The following is a 19207-nucleotide window of genomic DNA, read 5'->3' as shown; positions in this document are numbered from 1 at the left end:
GCGGTGTGCTGGAGCCAGTTTGCATCAGCTCAGGAGAGCTGATTGTGTATATCTTTCCCCACCTCCATAGTCAGTGATAGCACACTGGTAGCTTGAAATGGCCCCAGTGAGAGTATCTGCACCAGGGAAATCGGCAAAAACTACAAATCAGGGCTTCCCCTACCCCCCACTCCCCCCTTATACCTTGAGGAGTCTGTAAGCATTTACCAGCATACTACTGATTTCAAGCCACATCTATCTCTCACTTGGACTCTGGCTGTGATTCCTAACTTGGTCTCCTTGCTTCAGTCCTTGATCCCTACTGTCTTTTCTCATCATGGCAGGCCAGAGTGATTCTTTTACAGTATAAATAAGACTATGTCATTAATCTGCTCAAAATCCTCCAATGCCTTCCCATTTCCCTCAAGTTCAAATCCAAATACTTTACCCAGGTTTACAACGCCCTAAATCTCTCACCTCCGGCTATCTCTCTGACCTTATTTCCTACACTCTCCTCCTCACCCATTCTACTCTAGCCAGCCCAGCTAATCTGAGCACCTCAGGCACGTTGTAGCCTCAAGTCCTCTGCATATACTATTCCTCCTGCTAAAAAGCTCCTCCTTCAGCCATTCACACAGCTCACTCCTTCAGTTCACTCAAGTCTTTGCTCAAAGGTCTCTTCCTCCGAGAGGACTTGTCTGACTAGCTTTAATGCCATCATTCCATATTCAACTTGTCCTGCTTTATTTTTCTTCATAGCACTTAGAGTTGGGTATTGATGTGACACTGACTATATTTCTATCAATGTACTTTTACTGTATGTCTTCCCCATCAGACTGTGAGCTCCTTAATGACAGGATCTAAGTGGCTGTCACTCACTGATCTATCTCCAGCACTTTACACAGTGCCTGGCATATAATGGACACTTGATAAATATTTAATGAACAAATAGCAGAGGCTTCAGGAGCAGCGAAAGACCAGGCATGAGTAAGCCTCTGAAAATTGGGGTATATCAGGCAGACAGAGTTGTCCCTACAATGCATCTGAAACCAGTTGTGACAGAAAGCCCACGACCAGCTGAGGGCATACACAGAGGGAACTTAATGGTACAGGTAACATTCTATTTCTTAAGCTGATGGTAGATACACAAGAGTTCACTCTGTCATTCCATATATCTTTACGATATGTCTTAAATATTGTACAATAAATGTTACATAAGAGAAAAAATCCAGTCTAAGATGTGGCTGGGGTTCAGTACTTTATGAGCAACAGCCTTCTGTAATCCACATCCCTGACTTCTCTCAAGCTGTTTCACTGATACTCAGTGATTCAAAAATGTCGGGGAAAGGGCATGAAGAACTCAACAATATGTATTTTTATTTGATTTAGGTTTCTCATTTAAGTACTTATAAGGCTGCCATTTATATGGCATGTGTTCTAGTTTGCTAACTGCCGGAATGCATCACACCAGAGATGGATTGGCTTTTAATAAAAGGGGATTTATTTTGTTGGTTCTTCAGAGGAAAGGCAGCTAACTTTCCACTGAGGTTCTTTCTTACGTGGAAGGCACAGGATGGTCTCTGCTGGTCTTCTCTCCAGGCCCCTGGGTTCCAACAACTTTCCCCGGGGTGACTTCTTTCTGCATCTCCAAAGGCCTGGGCTGAGCTGCAAGTGCTGAGATGAGGAATGCAGAGCTGCTTAGCTGTGCTACCTTGCAATCTCTCATTTAAGCACCAGCCAATTAAGTCAAACGTCACTCATTGCAGCAGACACGCCTCCTAGCTGACTGCAGATGTAATTGGCAACAGATGAGGTTCACGTACCGTTGGCTTATGTCCGCAGCAACAAGATTAGGTATGCTCACCTGGCCAAGTTGACAACTGAATCTAACTAACACAGCATGTTATTTCCTGGTGGAAGCTTTCAATAACTAATGTGATATCCCTTTTCCTGATTACTAAGTATGGCAGCAGGTAATAAGATAGGACTCCCTCAGCCTGGGTGCCCAGGTAACTGTGAGAAACAGAGCCCTTATGCTGACCCAAGTGAATGTGCGGCATTAGCAAGAAATAAACTATTGGTTAAGCCATGGACACTTTGAGATTGTTTGTTACCACAGCAGGACCTAGGCCAGTGATTTTCAAGCTTGCTGGCCTCAGGACCTCTTTATACTCTTAGAAGTTATCAAGGACCCAAAGAGCTTTTGTTTATGCAGGTTATATATATATTGATATTTACTATATTATAAATTATGACCAAAAAAAGTCACTGTTTTACATTTACGCAAATCTCTTTAATGACTGGCTCAATAGAAGACAGCTGGATTCTCATATCTGCATCTGCATTCAATCTGTTAAAATACGTTATTCTAGTTGAAGTATATGAAGAAAATACAGTTGGAAAATAGAGAACCCTTCCCTAAAAGGGTTCAGGGATCGCAGGGGTCCTCTGACTACTCTTGGAGAATCAATGGCTTAACCTCTACTGAATACTACAGCATCTTCTCAAGTCAGGAAGCAAGCTCACGGTGTGAGTGCTCTGGCCCCAAGCATCATTTAATGAAACTGAGGCAGGGAAGAGGTGTTATGAGAAAACAGCTGTCCTGAAAGTCTGGAATGGGGTCTAAAGTCAACCTCCGACAGGAACTTCAGCTCCAAACCCTCAGGGCACAAATTTCAACGCAAGAGTCCAAAAGACATGGAAGCCTAGAGAACTGTTTATGGCTAGTGACTTAGGATACAACTGTTACAGGCAGCTGTCATCCAAACATCTTTACTTCTAGGAACATCACTTCATGTATAAGTGAAAATTCAAAACTAAGCAGAGAGCACCGATTTTGTACTCTACAGTGATCTCCTTCAAAATCCAAAATGAAGCCTTAAAGCAGGGAGAATCCCCAAGTTGTGAAATAGCCTTTGTTTTGGCAGATGGAGAATGAGATAGAGGAAAGCCTATACCAACCTGAAAGAGGGTGTCATCTTTCCCTTATGCAAGGCTGCTGGAAGGCAAAATTACCACAGGTATATGTGAGGGCTTGAATACCCATCACTGCCAACATGTACTAGGCAAGGTACTATTATATGCTCCTAAAAAAAAGAAGGCAAAATCAGCCCTCACTTGAATGAGATAAAGGGATAACTTCATAATAGACTAGTTCCAAGTGAGAAGAAAAGAATAAGACCAAGTGTTGTGTTTAAGTACTCTTCTGGCTCTCATTAAAGTGGGTGGAAAAAACAGGTGGCTCAGAGGTGAAAGACAGACTACTCGTTCATACAAGTTAGAACAGTGTTTTCCACTTGAAAGACTGTAACCTATTAATGGGTCTTGAAATCAACTCAGTGAAAAATAAATGAAAGCGAACAGAAAATACACTTCATGGCATGTAGTAGGGCTAAGTACTGATGGTGAAACTTTCATTTGTGCGTGTGTGTGTAGTAGGTCACAATGTAAAATATATTTCTTGATGTGAATTTGTTCTCAAAAAAGGTTGAATCGATAAACAAATTGTGGTACATCAATACAATGCAATATTACTCACTGACAAAAATAAATGAGCTATCAAGCCACAAAAAAGACATGGAGGTATATTACTAAGTGAAAGAAGCCAATCTGGAAAGGCTACATACTAAATGAGTTCATACATGGTATCCTGGAAAAGCCAAAACTACAGAAACAACTAAAAGATCAGTGGTTTGCAGGGGTTCAGGGTGTGAGAAGAGAGGGATGAATAGATGGAACACAGAGCAGTTTTAGGGCAAAATATTCCCCTGATACTGAATGGTGGATACATGACATTAAGCATTTGTCAAAACCCACAGAACTGTATTAAAAAAGAAAGAACCCTAACAGAAACTATGTTAGGGTTAATTTTAATTTTTAAGTTAATTACAGTGTATCAACATTGGTTCATCAATTGTAATAAATGTACCACACTAATATAAGATATTAGTAATTGGGGAAACTGTGTTTGCGTGGGAAGGGGGTACATGGGAAGTCTCATGTACTTCCTGTTTAATTTTTCCATAAACCAAAAACTGCTCTAAAAAATAAAGTCTATTTGTAAATGAATTTAAAATGACCATTAAAAAAAAGAAAAAGGTTAGAAGCCACTGGTCTGCTATGGGGAATCCTAAAATGAATACACAGACAATAGGCTCTACCCTCTAGAAAATTAAAATTTGTTAGGAAAGATAACAACTAAAAAGCAATAAAGGATATGATGAGAGAAATCAAGTAAACAAAAAGAAGGAAGAAAGATGTATTCTGTTAGGATCAGGGAAGGAGAAAAAGAAAAGTTTCTTGGAGGGTGAGATGGTGTTTGGATAGGGCCTTGCAATGTAGATAGGATTCTGACAGGTGCAAAAACAGACAGAAGATATTCTCAGTAGAAACTGCATATGCAGAAGTTTTATAGCAGGAAATAACAGAGCAGGTAAGGAATGGTGAGAGAAAGAGACTGTATAGGAGAGTAAGTCAGGAGAGGTAGGCTGCGACCCTATCATGGAGGGCCATGAACTAAATGATTTGGAGTAATGTTGTAGGCTTTGGGAAGCCAAGGATTTCAAGCAGGGGACATAATCAACAATGTGCTTTAAAAAACTGAATCTGGTGATGAGGTATACAAGATATACATAAAGGCAAGGAGCCTAATTAGGAGGTTACAATAGTTCAGGCAAAAAGTAATGAGGCTCTAGACCAGCATGAAGACAGTGGAAGTGAAAAACAAATGTTAGAGTCAAAAGCCATGAAGTAAATAGAACTGACAAGACCAACACTACAACACTGGAAGTAAACGACAGAAGACTCAAATTGTGAACTCATTTCAGAGATTGGGAACAAGATGGTGCCATGAACAGAAATTGGGACATCAAAAGAAGGACCTGGGTCTGGACAAAGGAAGAAGGGAGGTGATGATGTCTGTTTCAGATGTGTTGGATCTGAGGTACTTCAGGGGTATTTAGGGGAAACCACAGAATACTCAATTTAGAAACATATACATGGGATTAGTGCTTGGGAGAAAGGTCAGGACCAGGAATAGGAATTTGAGAACTATTCACAAGGAGATGGAAACCACTACTGGAAGTACAATGAGATAGAAGAAGGCAGGGAAGGAAAGGAAGGAAAAGAGAGAGACTAAGGACGGAACCTTGGCAAATAATAATTTTTTGAATATGGAGAAGAAGTGGTGCCAGGAAGTTAGAAAGGGAGGAAGAGGGCTGGCCACTATGGCTCAGCAGGCAAAATTCTCACCTGCCATGATGGAGACCCAGGTTTGATTCCTGCCCATGCAAAAAATAAATAAAAACAGAAAGGGAGGAAGAGAAACAGAAAACCAATGGAAAGGAGTCACCAAAAGGAAGGGGTAGTCAGATGTGAGTGCTAAAAGTGAAGGAGGCCAGAAAAGGGATGTTTTTTCCAGAGTTCAGAGCCACAGGGTGGTAGGCCGTCCTAAATTCCAGAGTATACCAGGAACTACAGGCAGAACCTTCTAAGTTTTTCTGGTCTCTCTCTCTAGCCCAGAGACCTGATCAGTTCACAGAGCAAGAGAAAGGAACTGGCAAATGAAAGAGGCAATCTATGGAGTAATGTCGGAGGAGACTGCTTGGGAAGAGCATCTTGCCTGGACCTACAGATTTGTAGTTGGGCCATGTTCTAGTTTGCTAGCTGCCAGAATGCAATATACCAGAAATGGAATGGCTTTTTAAAAGAGGAATTTAATAAGTTGCTAGTTTACAGTTCTAAGGCCGAGAAAATGTCCCAATTAAAACAAGTCTATTGAAAAGTCCAATCAAAGGCATCCAGGGAAAGATACCTTGGTTCAAGAAGGCCAATGAAGTTCACGGTTTCTCTCTCAAATGAGAAGGCACATGGCGAACACAGTCAGGGCTTCTCTCTCTCAGCTGGAAGAGCACATGGTGAATACGGCGTCATCTGCTAGCTTACTCTCCTGGCTTCTGGTTTCATGAAGCTCCCTGGGAGGCATTTTCCTTCTTCATCTCCAATGGACTATCCGCTTCGTGGTGCTGCAGCATTCTCTGCTCTCTCTGAATCTCTCTGAATCTCCAAAATGTTTCCTCTTTTATAGGACTCCAATAAACCAATCAAGACCCACTCAAATGGGTGGAGACATGTCATCCCCTAATCCAGTTAAACAACCATTCTTGACTAAATCACATCACCTAGGAGATGATCTCATTACAGTTTCAAATATACAGTATTGAATAGGGAGTATTCTACCTTTAAGAAATGGGATTTATATCAAAACATGGCTTTTCTTAGGGGGCATACTTCCTTTCAAACCAGCACAGGCCACTAAAGGGAGTCTGCAATGGCATAGGAGTTGGCTACTCCCCTGAGGTAGTACTAAGAGGCCAAAGTCACAAAACGCTGGGGTCATACAGGATTTGGCTGAGGCCAAAGTCACAAAACGCTGGGGTCATACAGGATTTGGCTAACCTCAAACCAGTGAGGAAACCCCAGCAAGTGGGAGGAAACCAGTCTGTTTTGTTGCCATGAGCATCACCAGCTCCTTTCTTCCCCCCTTTCCCTTCCCCTACTTCTCAATCCCACACAATACAAGTTATAAATACTTGAGTTATAAGTCATTCCAGCCAAACCATGGGCTTGCTGTTTCTAAAACAAGCATGTAAGAGACCTGTTCAAGGCAGAGCTCTCTGTATTTCCCTCCCTTCCTGCAGGTTAAGAATAACTATGTTTGTCTTTTGCCCACATGTTACACTCTAATCTCACAAAGCAGATTCTCCACTAGATTCTGAGAATTGCCACTTAACATAAAAGCCACAGAGGAAGCCCATGGCCTGAAGGCTTTGTGCAAAATCTTAAAACAGTGGGCTGTGGGTAACTGGACATGGGGGAAAAGGGAAGGCATGGACCATGACCAAGCTCTCTTATTCCTGTTTCTTCGGAATCCAAAGTGGCATCTGATCAGAGGCAGGGAAGGCAAAATGGCCATTCCGGAAGTGGTCTTCTACTCTGCTCTTGGATGCTACCCAGTATGGCTGATTTACAGTTTTACTCTCTATACCATGAAGGCTCTCAGAAACAACTAATTTACAACATGACAGAAAAACCAGGCTCCCCAGTTTAGAGCTCAGAATCAGACTAAAGTGATTCTCAGAAATGTAAGTCTGCCACTGTTTGGGAAGAGGTGACCTTTGAGGTACCCTAGACATAAGCCCCAAGAGACAAGAAAGCTAGAAATACGTTTTTCAAACCTGCCCTGTCAAGAGAACTACCGATATGGCTAAATTTTGGGGGGATAGCAATTCCCTACCTCCACAAAATTCTGAATCAAAAGCTATGGAATAGGGTTCAAGAACCTGCATATTAAAGCTCTCCACATGACTTTAATGATTACTTTGATTAGGAACTATTAAACAAAAGTATTTTTCCCCCTTTTATTTCAAAATTTTAGCCTTTCCTGGGACTAAGAGGAGGAAAAAGAAAACAACTAATGTCCCAGGTAGTCTTACAAGAGTACCTATTTCCACTGGATGCAGAGAACGGATCTACAGCAACAACAGCTACCACTTACTGAATGTAGCTCTGTGCTAAGATCTGTGTTAACCACTTTACCCAGATTATCTCATTTAATACTCTTGACAACTCTACAAAGGACTATTATTATCTTCATTTTACAGATGAAGTCAGGCAGGTAGTAAGTGCAAGACCCACGATTCAGACCTAGGTCTTTCTGGTTCCAGAAACCATGACAGCCTGAAGAGGAAGTTCAGGTTCTTCAACACCACCACAATTCTGGTTTCTTAAAGAGCACAAAGAAAGTTGCTATGCCTTTGTACAGGCATCCAATAATAGGTCTTAAAATGAGTTCTAACTTCTCTTTACTAAGATGGTGGCAGAATAAGAGGAAGGAAGGGCCTTCCTATTACCAAAGTATTCACATGGACAGAGCTTACCTACACTGTCAATGTAGACATCTGACACCCTTTTCCAAGGGTGAAATTACAGTGTCAGAAGCAGTAGAATCTGATTTCATGTACAGGAAGAGAGAAGGATGGCATCAGACGGGAAAGGGACGGAATGAGGAGGGAACTCTAGCTAAAGAGCTCAGTTATAGTACAATCATTACCATGTGCCCAAGTTCAAAGAGTAGCTTTAACATAATTCTCACCGCGTGTGGTACGGAGTAGGCACTCTTACATTCCCTTCCCCGTCCACAGTTTTCAGTAAGGAATGGATAGGGGATGTCTTGATTTAAGCAACCAGAATGGTGGAAAATTTCTTTTAGGTCAGTCCTGACTATATCAAGACCAGAACTATAGCAAATCTTTATGAGCTAAAAGTCTATCCATCAAAATGGGTCTAATTCTTCTTCATTCATCAACTCTGCATGCTTGAAGTTTTCTTAATCTCTAGGTTTCCAATTTTGTAACCAGGAAGAATACTAACTGTTCCATATCTTGACTAAGTATGCAAAGTGAATGTGTGTCCTGGGACAAAAATAGGAGTGGGGAGGACTCTCAGAGGCCCTGTAATCATGCCACCTTGTGGCATGAGACTCTTCCTGAGGAGAAAGATTCCTTCCACATGTGTTTCCTTTCCATTCCCAGTGTCAATATCCTCACTTAGGCCTTTAGCACCGAATTCCTGGATATGGGAATGGCTTTCTAATCAAAATCCTTACTGCAGAAGTTGTCCTCCCCGCCCTCAACCTAACAGAATAATCTTTCCATAGCACAGCTTAGATCATGTCCCTCCTCCACTCAAAAACCTCCAATTTCTTTTCACTGCCAACTAAATAAAGTATAAACTTGGCCTAGCATTCCAAGTTCTCAATGGGCCCTACTCTATTTCCTACTACTCACCTATATGAACCATGTGTATATGTCAGTCTTAGACTAACCAATATTCTGAAAAGGAGCCTCTGGGCTCTAACTCATATTCTACTACCTGGAATGCCCATCCCTTCTACCGCCCCACAATGAAATCCCATTCTTTCTTTAAGTACTGGCTCAAATGCCACATCCCCTATGATTCTTGCCATGATTACCCTGGTCAGAAATAATTTCTTATAGCACTGCTTAATTTGCATTCATCCACATGGTATGAACTAAACAGTACCTTGTACATACGTTATTTATGGGTTTGTGCTATCACTCCTACTAATCTAAAATCTCTTGGAGGGCAAAGGCTGTGTCTCATACACTGCAACGCTTATAGCATAGGCCACAGTGTTTAATACATATTTATTGAATCCAATTTAACACTTTATAAATATTCATAATGCTCTTTGGTTCATTTTATTTACTTAGAAAGCTCATCAGCCTCCTAGAGAACTTTCCAACTATTAGGGCCAGCCTATAAGTGTGAGCAGGAAGCAGGATTTTAATGTCTTTCCAGAAGGACTGGGGGAGGCCTGAAGTCCGTAAGCCTCAAAGGATCATAAACAAAACAATCTTATTCTTAATTTTAATACAGGTAAGCATGGCATGGCGCTTTGTGAATGTCACTTAAATTAGAATTAAAGAATAAGTCCAAAAAGATCACAGATTATTTTTCAAATAAAATGATATTATTATTGTTTAAAAAGATTTTTAAATGTTCTTTATAATCAGAAATAAATGTAGGCATGGGAATATCTACAGTGTAATCTCTAGGTGTTGGAATTGTGGATGACTTATTTTCTCCTTTATACTTCTTTACACTGCTTGTGTAAAAAAATCTTTTTAGCAAACACATACTTCAGAAAGTATCAAAAATACTTTGAAGATTTAGAAAATAAATCATTTTAAATTCAACAAGTTAACCACGGATTTGTGAGAAAATATTTTCATGTCCTAAACAGACAAAAAAAAATCCAAGCTTATTATATGATGTATTTTTCAATAACATTTTTCATATATAACATGCTTCAATAAAATGAATATACAGATTTTAAAACTTAAACATTTAGATTTAAATATGAAATACACATTTTTAAACTGAAGAGACTTTTATCTTTGTTTTTTCTACTTCCAAAAATAATACAGGGGCAGGCCACGGTGGCTCAGCAGGCAGAGTTCTCGCCTGCCATGCCGGAGACCCGGGTTCGATTCCCGGTGCCTGCCCATGTAAAAATAAATAAATAAATAAATAATAATACAGGCTCACTGTAAAAATTTCAAACATTACAGCAATATATAATATAGATATATCCATTATCTTTCCTGGAGACAACTAATATTAACAGCAGTTTGGTATTTGCAGCTTCACTTTCTTTACTATGCATAATGCTAGCATTTATATGTATGTTTAAAAAATATAATGTCATTAATGTAAAAAACTGTTGTACGATTTGTTTTCACTTTATATATCTTATATATACTTCCACATCAGGATATACTGTGTTATCACATTCTTTTTAGCAGGTACAAGGTATTTCATTTTATAGATGCACACTAATCCCCTATTCTTGGCTACCTGTATGCATAGGATAAGATCCCCAAATCATAACTGCTAGATTAAACAGTATGAACATATAAAGTTTTCTTTTAATGGATATTACCAAATTGCCCTCTAAAAAGGCTAGATCAATGAATGTTTTCACCCAACAGCATGAGGATATGAGTGCATTTCCCACATCTTCATTTTTAAAGCAAAAATTGTTTAAATAGAATATTTCACTCTGCTTATAACATTAGAATCTTAAAACAGCTATTTACAAAATTAGCACATTTTCACTCTGCCTATAAATTCCTGGTCTGGAAAGAAAGTTGTGGACTAATTCACTTCCTAAATTATTTCTCAACATAAATGAACGAGTCCCAAAAGAAGAAAATTTATTTCTTTATCTGGAAAAGCTTCTGCTATTAAAAGTACACCTATCACTCCAGTGGTTTCTAATTAGATATGGAAAATTAAGACTTTCCCAGGTGTACTGGTTTGACTTTTCTTTTTAATCCCCCCAATCATATCCATAGCTCTGAAATAAATCACACAATAGGGTTACTGTCAAAAAGAATATTTGCTATATCTTTTTCTTTGGTTAGTAATTGAGGTACTATTGATAACAGGTTAAGGATATTGGCAAGGAAAAGGTATGAGAATAGGTTACAGCAAAAGCAACAGTGGGAGGATGATTAAATGTTGGAACAGAAAAGGCTGGGCCTGCAAGATAGAACCTCTCACAATGGAAACTTGGCAAAAAAATATCTTGCCAACAAATTAGAAGAAAATCCTCTGGTATTCTAGAATCAAAAGACCCTGATAATATTAGTGATCCCTTATAGTTATACAGTTACTTGGATTTTGCAATGTGTTTTCACATTTAATAAAGCTGATTTAATCCTCATATCAGCCCTGCAAGGAAAATATTAGTAACACAATTTTACAAATAAAAAAGAAACTCACTCCCTCGGAAATGAGAGGTTCCCTCATCCCTATCCCAGAACACATGCACTCACACACACACATGCACCCACTAGTCTGGCTACTCAAAGTATGGTCTGTGGAAGAGCAGCACTGGTATCACTTGGGAGCATGGTAGAAATGCAGAGTCTCAGGGCCCACCCCAGAACTACTAAATTTGAATTTGCATTTTAACAAGACCTTGGCCCTTCATCCTTTTATTTCCCATCCCTACCCCCCATCTCCATTCATCTGCATATTAATGCCTGTGAAGTCCTGTTTTCTAACCATTCTTGTGTTGTGACAGCTACTGTGGGGGCCTCACAGGAGATCAAAGCAGCCAGGGGAAGGAAGGACATTATAAGCAGAAAGGACCTGTCAGCAGCAGGTTATTATGACATATGAAAACAATCATGGTGTGTTATCCCAAACAGAAGTTTACCCACAATCATCAAAGCAACACAGGCAGACCAGCAACCCGCTTGTTGCAAGTTTAATCTTGACAAGTGGCTGTTGCTCTTCTTCTCCAAGGCAGGAGCTGCAAGGTAGCTTCAGTTACGCCTCTGAGCAGGCTCTGAGCTCCTCCCAAACGATCACAAACTGCCTACAGGCTGTCCTCTATCACCTGCCTTGGGGCTTCCTGTCCTCAGGACATCAGGGGCTAAGCTGCAGGAAAGCACACCTTAACATCCCATGCTTCTGCACCTATAATGTCATCATAGTTGCCTATTTGAAAGGTGAAATCAAAATAATGCAAATTTGAAATCAGTTGGGGCAAGGTACTTGCTCAAGTAACTTAGCCACCCTGGCGCCTACACAGCCAAATTGGGTCAGGTGAGCAACTAGTCTCATTTTTTCTCACTTTTATGTTCACTGAACCCCAACTCTCATCATCCAGGTCAGCCCTAGCATGGGGCATTTTAACTCATTTTTTTTTCCCATGGAAAACAGTCATCCTGACTCAGCTACTCTCCCAATGTCTCTGCCCATACAGAAATGAGAAAAATTGGCAGAGCTCAGAAGTAAAAAGGAGAGATCTGAAGTAGCACTAGCAAATACTCAGGAATGTGAGCCACACAATTCACAAGGCAACCAAGCGCAGAACATTTTACACCCCATAATGCGCACACACACAAAAACAAGGAATTTGTCAATTCTACTTCACTCCCCTAACCTTGTCACAAGCCTAAAAGAGAAGCAACTGCTTGTGGTTTATGTGCACCCAGAACCACACAGCTGCACCCTATCAACAGGGCACGTGCCCACAGAATCACAAGCTGCACAGTCTCTAATAGCACTAGAGGGCAAGAAGTGGGAATAACAGTTAGGAAATCTGTAGTTGTGGGTAGGTAATGGAGCATGGATGCAGAGGGAAAGGGGTTAATGAATGAAAGCTCTAAAATAAACAATCTGATAAATTCATCAAATTGACTTCTATGGAGAATGCTGTGGAAACTTTTTAAAAAAGAATTGCCCCTTTTCAGGCTGAATGCAGGATGTGACACTTGGCTATAGCAATATTAGGCTACCTTTGTGCTTGGTGCCATGCTTTGTACATGAAGATACCCTGGAAGGAATACAGAATAATCAGGTGTGTGCTCTGGAGTTTAACATTAACAGCCTAAGTGTTCAGTCACTTACTAGCTGTGTGACCACCAACTACGCACCTGCTCTCCCTTAGCATCAGTTTCCTTATCTACAAAATGAGAATAACAATAATATGTACTTCTTCGGGATGTGTAAAAATTGAATGAGATAATATATGTAAAGTGCTTAGCAGAGTGCCTGGTACATAGCAAAGGTTCAATAAATGTTAGCTAACACCACCACTACTATTATTAATTCTAGTCTTATTACTAGGAAGTAAGATGATAGGAAGCACTGCCAATTCCCAAACCCAATCTAAATTGGGAAAGGGTAGTTCCAGGAGCATACTGCCTGAAAATGCTGAATGACATAGATTCAAATGTTGAAAAGTACATAAGTAAAAAAAAGTCAAGATCAAGTCCTTGGGTATTTTAAATTTTAAAAATAAAATCATCTCAGTTGTATAAAACAAACTTCATCTCCATTATTAGTCACCTCGATGGCACCATCAGCATCACATCCTTCAAAAACTGCTAACATCTTCCAGGGTTCTAGCTCCTAACTTGGGTGATGGTTACACGGGAGACTGTTTCATAATTATTCAAAAATACAGTAATTTATATTTCATGAACTTTTCTATGTCTGTTTTGTTTTATAATATTTAAAAGTTTTGTTTTATAACTGCCAGCACCTTTAATGGGGCCAGCTGAATTTGTGGAAAAATGGAAGATTTTTTTGTGGAAAAAAATCCTTTAGGAACACAGACCTGAAGACTAATGAGAGGTGTGAAGAGAATTTGAAATTGTGGTGAGCTCAGTCTGAACAGGGAGCAATGTTTAAATCCAGAAGAACCAAAGAAACTCCCTTCTCAGGATTCCTCCAAAAGAAAATTTCACCAAGTGAAAGAAGAATTCAACCATAGGGTTTCAAGGATTGTTCCAAGATCTTCAAGTAAATTTAAATCTCAACCATGGATTCAGTGCTACCTTTATGCTTCAGACAGTCTAGCAGCCTGCCCCTTCCTTGTTCCCAGCAGGAAGGACAAGAATGCCCCTGGGCCACCCCCAGAAAGGGTCCACACAGGGCCCCCAGATGGCCTGGGGTTGGGTAAACACTCCCGGTTTAAGTGATACAGCTCCAGATAAAGGGTTAATAGAGCACTTGAGTGTAGATGACAAAGTCACGGAGCAACTGGCAGAAGGATTGCTTTCTCACTATTAGCCAGATCTGTAGAGATCAAGACAAGCCCTCCAGGAACTCACACAAAACTAAGTTGTATTATTAGATACAATGGAACAAGAGATTTCAAAATTTAAAGAATGCCATTCTATGTTGGATATTAATGTATTATTTACTGAAGCTAAACACTACCATACTAAATTCGTGAATATAAGAACAGAGATGCTGATGCTTCATGAAAAGACATCAAAGCTAAAAAAAAAAGGGGGGGGGAGGCACTTAAAATGTAGCAGAAAAGGCAAAAAGAGTTAGAAAGGGAGCAACAATGAGAAAAAGAAATCGAAAGAGAAAAGCAATTAACTTCCAAACCAGTTAAAAGATATTGTTCTGGTTTGCTAGCTGCCGGAATGCAATATATCAGAAACAGAATGGCTTTTTAAAAAGGAATTTAATCAGTCGCTAGTTTGCAGTTCCAAGGCTGAGAAAATGTCCCAATTAAAACAAGTCTATAGAAACGTCCAATCTAAGGCATCCATGGAAAGATACCTTGGTTCAAGAAGGCTGATGAAGTTCAGGGTTTCTCTCTCAAGTGAGAAGGCACATGGCGAACAAGGTCAGGGTTCCTCTCTCATCTGGAAGGACACATGGCAAACACGGTGTCATCTGCTAGCTTCTTCTCTTGGCTTCCTGTTTCATGAAGCTCCCCGGAAAGCATTTTCCTTCTTCATCTCCAAAGCGCTGGACTCTGCTTCGTGGTGCTGCAGCAGTCTCTTCTCTCTCTGAATCTCCTTCATTCTCCAAAATGTTTCCTATTTTATAGCACTCCAGAAACTTATCAAGACCCACCCAAATGGGTGGAGACATGTCATCACCTAATCCAGTTTAACAACCACTCCTGATTAAATCACATGTCCAGGGAGGTGATTTGATTACAGTTTCAAACATACAGTATTGAATAGGGATAATTCTGCCTTTATGAAATGGGATTTAGATTAAAACATGGCTTTTCTAGAGGGCATACATCCTTTCAAACGAGCACAGCTATGAAATGCTGACTCTGTGCATGTCCTTTCCCAACCTCATATTTGGTTCAAACCAAATGGATTTGGTTTGAAATCCATTTCTCAGCATTGCTGGATCTCTGTATTTTCATTTGAGCTATTCAACAAGGCTTTTTTCTAAGCAGACAAAATGTTACTTGGTTTTGATACTCAAACGTACTTTTTTTTCAACTTCCATTTTACTTAATTTTAAATTTCATTATTTTGGCCTTGAATCATTTATAAACTGGAAAATGGTTTGATTGTTATAAAAGCCTATAATCTACATGGTTAAAAACTAGTATAAAATTTTTAGCTTCTAAATAGGTGTAGATTTTAAAGTTCCAGTTTCTCATTTTAGGAGTTGATTTGCCTTTCTGGTAATACAACATTGGTTTTTGGTAACTGCCTTTCAATGCCTGGTTAAGAAGAAATTCCAATTGTTTAATCCATGTGCCACTGGAATAGAGGTGGTATAAGCCTTTGTGAAGAACATGAAGGAAAAGTGGGTGCACATGAAATAACAGCATCTTAGAGATAGGATAAATGGGCAAGATGCCAGACAGATTCTGCTAACTTTATCAGCTTCCTGGAGTCCAAAACCACAATTCATCTTTCTTCTTGTTATTTGGTTCTTACATAGCTTCTATGTTCAAAGTAGATTATATCTATCCCTAAGGCTTGCCTGGGCTTGTGGAGCTATCACATACTCATCATAAATGCTTAAATATTTATAATACTTAGTAACAATTGTGACACACTGAGATAAGGTGATGAACTCAGCTTTCCTACTTCAAGGTCTACTTGCTAGTTCTGACTATCCTCTGATTTGCTACGTGGCTTTACATGTGTTTCTTTTTCTAAGTTTTTTAAGAAGTCATGAAGTGGAATGATCTATATCAACTATGTATTTTACAGATAATGACAGGAATGGCAGGAAATTAATAAATAGCTTCATAAAAAAAGGCAGCATGATACCTTTAGTGTTTTCTAGAACTTCTTCCTCCAGTGTTATATGTAGCAACCTATTATGTGAGGGAAATACAAAGCTTCACTGTTGAAAATTCAAAGCACATTATTCACTGTTTTAGTATTATTTAATATTCAATGGGTCTCCAATCTCTATTACATTGGAAATGTACAGGATTTATAAAGTTATAAGATAAGAATATGTATCTTTTATAATCCACATTACATTTTTGGCAAGCTGGAATCACTATCTCTATCACATAGGCTAATGATTAAGAAAGCATTAGACTTAAGTTGAATGCTAAAAACCCGGTATGTTTAAAGGTTTATACCTTGTTTGAAAGAGACTTTCCCTTCTTCAATGAATGAAAATGATCTCACAATGCACATGACTTTGCTCTTTCATTTAAGAATATAAATACATTTACTTAAAAAGGCTAAATGTTGCCCTCAAACACTTGATAAAACTGCTCATGGCAGGATTCATTAGAGCTTCCTGGACAATATCACCTAAATTGCTTCAAGTACTCATTTTTAACCTGATAAAGCCTGTGTGTTGTTTCTGAGAGTGGTTTGTGGACCAGCTGCAATGATTGTTTAAAATGCTGGTTCCTGGACATCACCCTAAATCAACTGAGTCAAATCTATTTTTTACTTATTTGCTGTTTAAAGGTTTCCTCAAGTGATATTAAAGTACTATAAGGATTGAGATCCACTGTTCCAGGTCAGAGGATTCCTCACTATGCTATATCACCTGGGGAATTTAAGACTCTGGGACATTCTTACTCAACAGTTATGAGTTGAAGTCCTAAACTGTTACAGCCATAATCTGTATTTTTAAAAAGAGCTCCCTAGATAATTCTGATGCAAGGAACCACTGGTCTAGACTTTCTAGTGATTTTATTTATAAACAGTGAGATAATTTTAATACTTCCCAGTAACTCTTGGGATTAATATTATGAAATAAGAATTGAGGCTGAACCCTAACAAGCAAGAAATAGATACAGATTTCTAGTTAATTAATGAACTTTTATGTTCTTTTTAAAATAAAGTTTTACTGAATGAATCGCAAAGCACACACACTTTCAGAGTTACATTATATAAATTCTGAAGACTCCTAAAAACGTCTAAACTAATTTCATTAACATAGAAACATGTTACCAAATCTGAATGGGAACTCTTATAATTAGTCTTCTGTATTTTTGCATAAAATAATGAATTGGTGCTTGGGAGACTTTTGGTTTGGTTGAAAATATTTGTCTGTATTTGAACCTATACGACATTATGCACTGAACTAAAATGGTGGGAATTCATTTTGTATTTACTTGTTAGTAGTAATCCGGTAAATATGCAGACGTTGAATATAATATTAAATATGCAGACGTTGAATATACTATAGATCGTGTCCACAGTGAGTTTTTGGATGGGTATAGTTTACAAATATGCCAATTGTATATCCTCATGTATTAGTCTGTTTTTGAGCTTGTAAAATGAGGACAACTTTTACACATTCAATAAAAAACAAGGGACTCTGGGGGTAAAAAATCTGAACTATGAAAAAGAGGCAGGGTAGCAGAAACAACTTTAGACTCATTTCAGTTTTAGGGGGCAAGATAAGGTGTGTTAACTTAGAACTCTGGATTTTAAAAAAAGAAGAAGATTATTTTATGGACAAAGAAAGCAACAAAAAAACATTCCAAACATTCTCTTGATAAACTTGAGGGGGTGGAAATTTATGTCTAAAAGTCTAAAAGGAGATATCCATACTGCGAACTCATTATTCTCTAAGTATCCCTCAAAACCAGAGGAAAACATGTGACCCATTAAAACTTGCGAATATAACTGATGGGAGGAAGAACAGCAAGATTTGGAAAATCTGAACACTCAAAACTACCTACTCTAAAGATCCACACTGCCTCATACTTTGTATTTCTTGCCCTCTTTTTAATTTTAAGAGGTAACAGAGGTTTAGGTCAAATCCACAAATGTTATAATAAACACCCAAGAAGGTGGGCAGCTCTCATTCAACACCTCCACTGAGAACTGCTGTGAAAAAAGGAAGATGACAGAAATTCTGGCTTTGTCCTGCATGAAACAATGGAGCGCAGTGGAGAGGTGACCTTCTAGCAATAGAAATGTGATACATATTAAATCCTACTGAAAACATTCTAGCTTTTTTCCTTAACAACTGCAGTCTGAACATGAAGTAAAACCAACAGATATCCTAAGAACAACAGTGGGACAGATCACGTTTCCAGAGAAGCTGAGTTGAATAAACATAGCCCCAAATTTCAAGCCCTAGATTGTTTTCCAAAGAGAGTGATAACAGCCATAAACCCAACCTTAGACACAGTGGGGAGGGAGGAAATACGTACGCAAGTTAAGCAGAAACCTCACAACTACCTATGTTTTTCATTAGTCAAGAAATGAAAACACACAGGTGGCAAATGGAAGAGAAACGTGAAATCAGAGAAATATCAATGGCCCCCCAAACATTCAAAATAGTGGCAGGAAACAAGCCAGCGATTCAGCAAACTGAGAGAAAGAAAAGAAAGTTGGAAAGCAACAATGTCATCAGATTCTGAAACTAGCAAGGCCAACTAGGATGAGGGAAGGTTCTGCAAGACAATCTAAAGCCTGAAGAGAGCGGGCTATTTTAGACAGCAAAGGAAGCGATGCTGGGCACAGCGAAAGAAGAATCCTCTCTGGGGTGGGAATCATGTTGAAGGCTCAAGGTGGCAGCTGCAGGCACCGGAAGAAGGAATGAAATGGAGATCAAAGAGACAAAACCATGAGAACACTAACAATTATCATTTTACACCATGTTTTAATCCCGATCCTATTTTGTGGGGGCAGCTGTTTCTTTTAATCCTGATTCAATACTGTAGGATGGAAACTTTTTATTAAATTATCTTCACAGATGTGAAACCCAATTGTGGGTGTGGCCTTTGATTAGATGGAGATGTGACTCTGTCCATTCAGGGTGGGTCTTGATTAGCTTACTGTAGTCTTAAAAGGGAAACATTTTGGAGAAACCTCAGAAATGACAGCCGATGGAAACATCAGAGCAGAGCTGACAAAAATGC

At 39.2% G+C, this 19207-nt stretch overlaps 1 protein-coding gene and 1 pseudogene across 3 annotated transcripts in view; one reads left to right on the top strand and one right to left on the bottom strand.

The window, feature by feature from the left end:
- Positions 1 to 19207, bottom strand: part of MAPKBP1 (mitogen-activated protein kinase binding protein 1) — a 56522-nt gene that overhangs the window by 31627 nt on the left and 5688 nt on the right. The window lies entirely within an intron of this gene.
- Positions 12903 to 14552, top strand: LOC143656502 (biogenesis of lysosome-related organelles complex 1 subunit 6 pseudogene; annotated as a pseudogene).

Source organism: Tamandua tetradactyla, chromosome 14, assembly GCF_023851605.1.
Source record: "Tamandua tetradactyla isolate mTamTet1 chromosome 14, mTamTet1.pri, whole genome shotgun sequence".
NCBI classification, from domain to species: domain Eukaryota; kingdom Metazoa; phylum Chordata; class Mammalia; order Pilosa; family Myrmecophagidae; genus Tamandua; species Tamandua tetradactyla.
The sequence above is the reverse complement of the archived record's forward strand: the minus strand, read 5'-3'. Positions and strand labels throughout refer to the sequence as shown.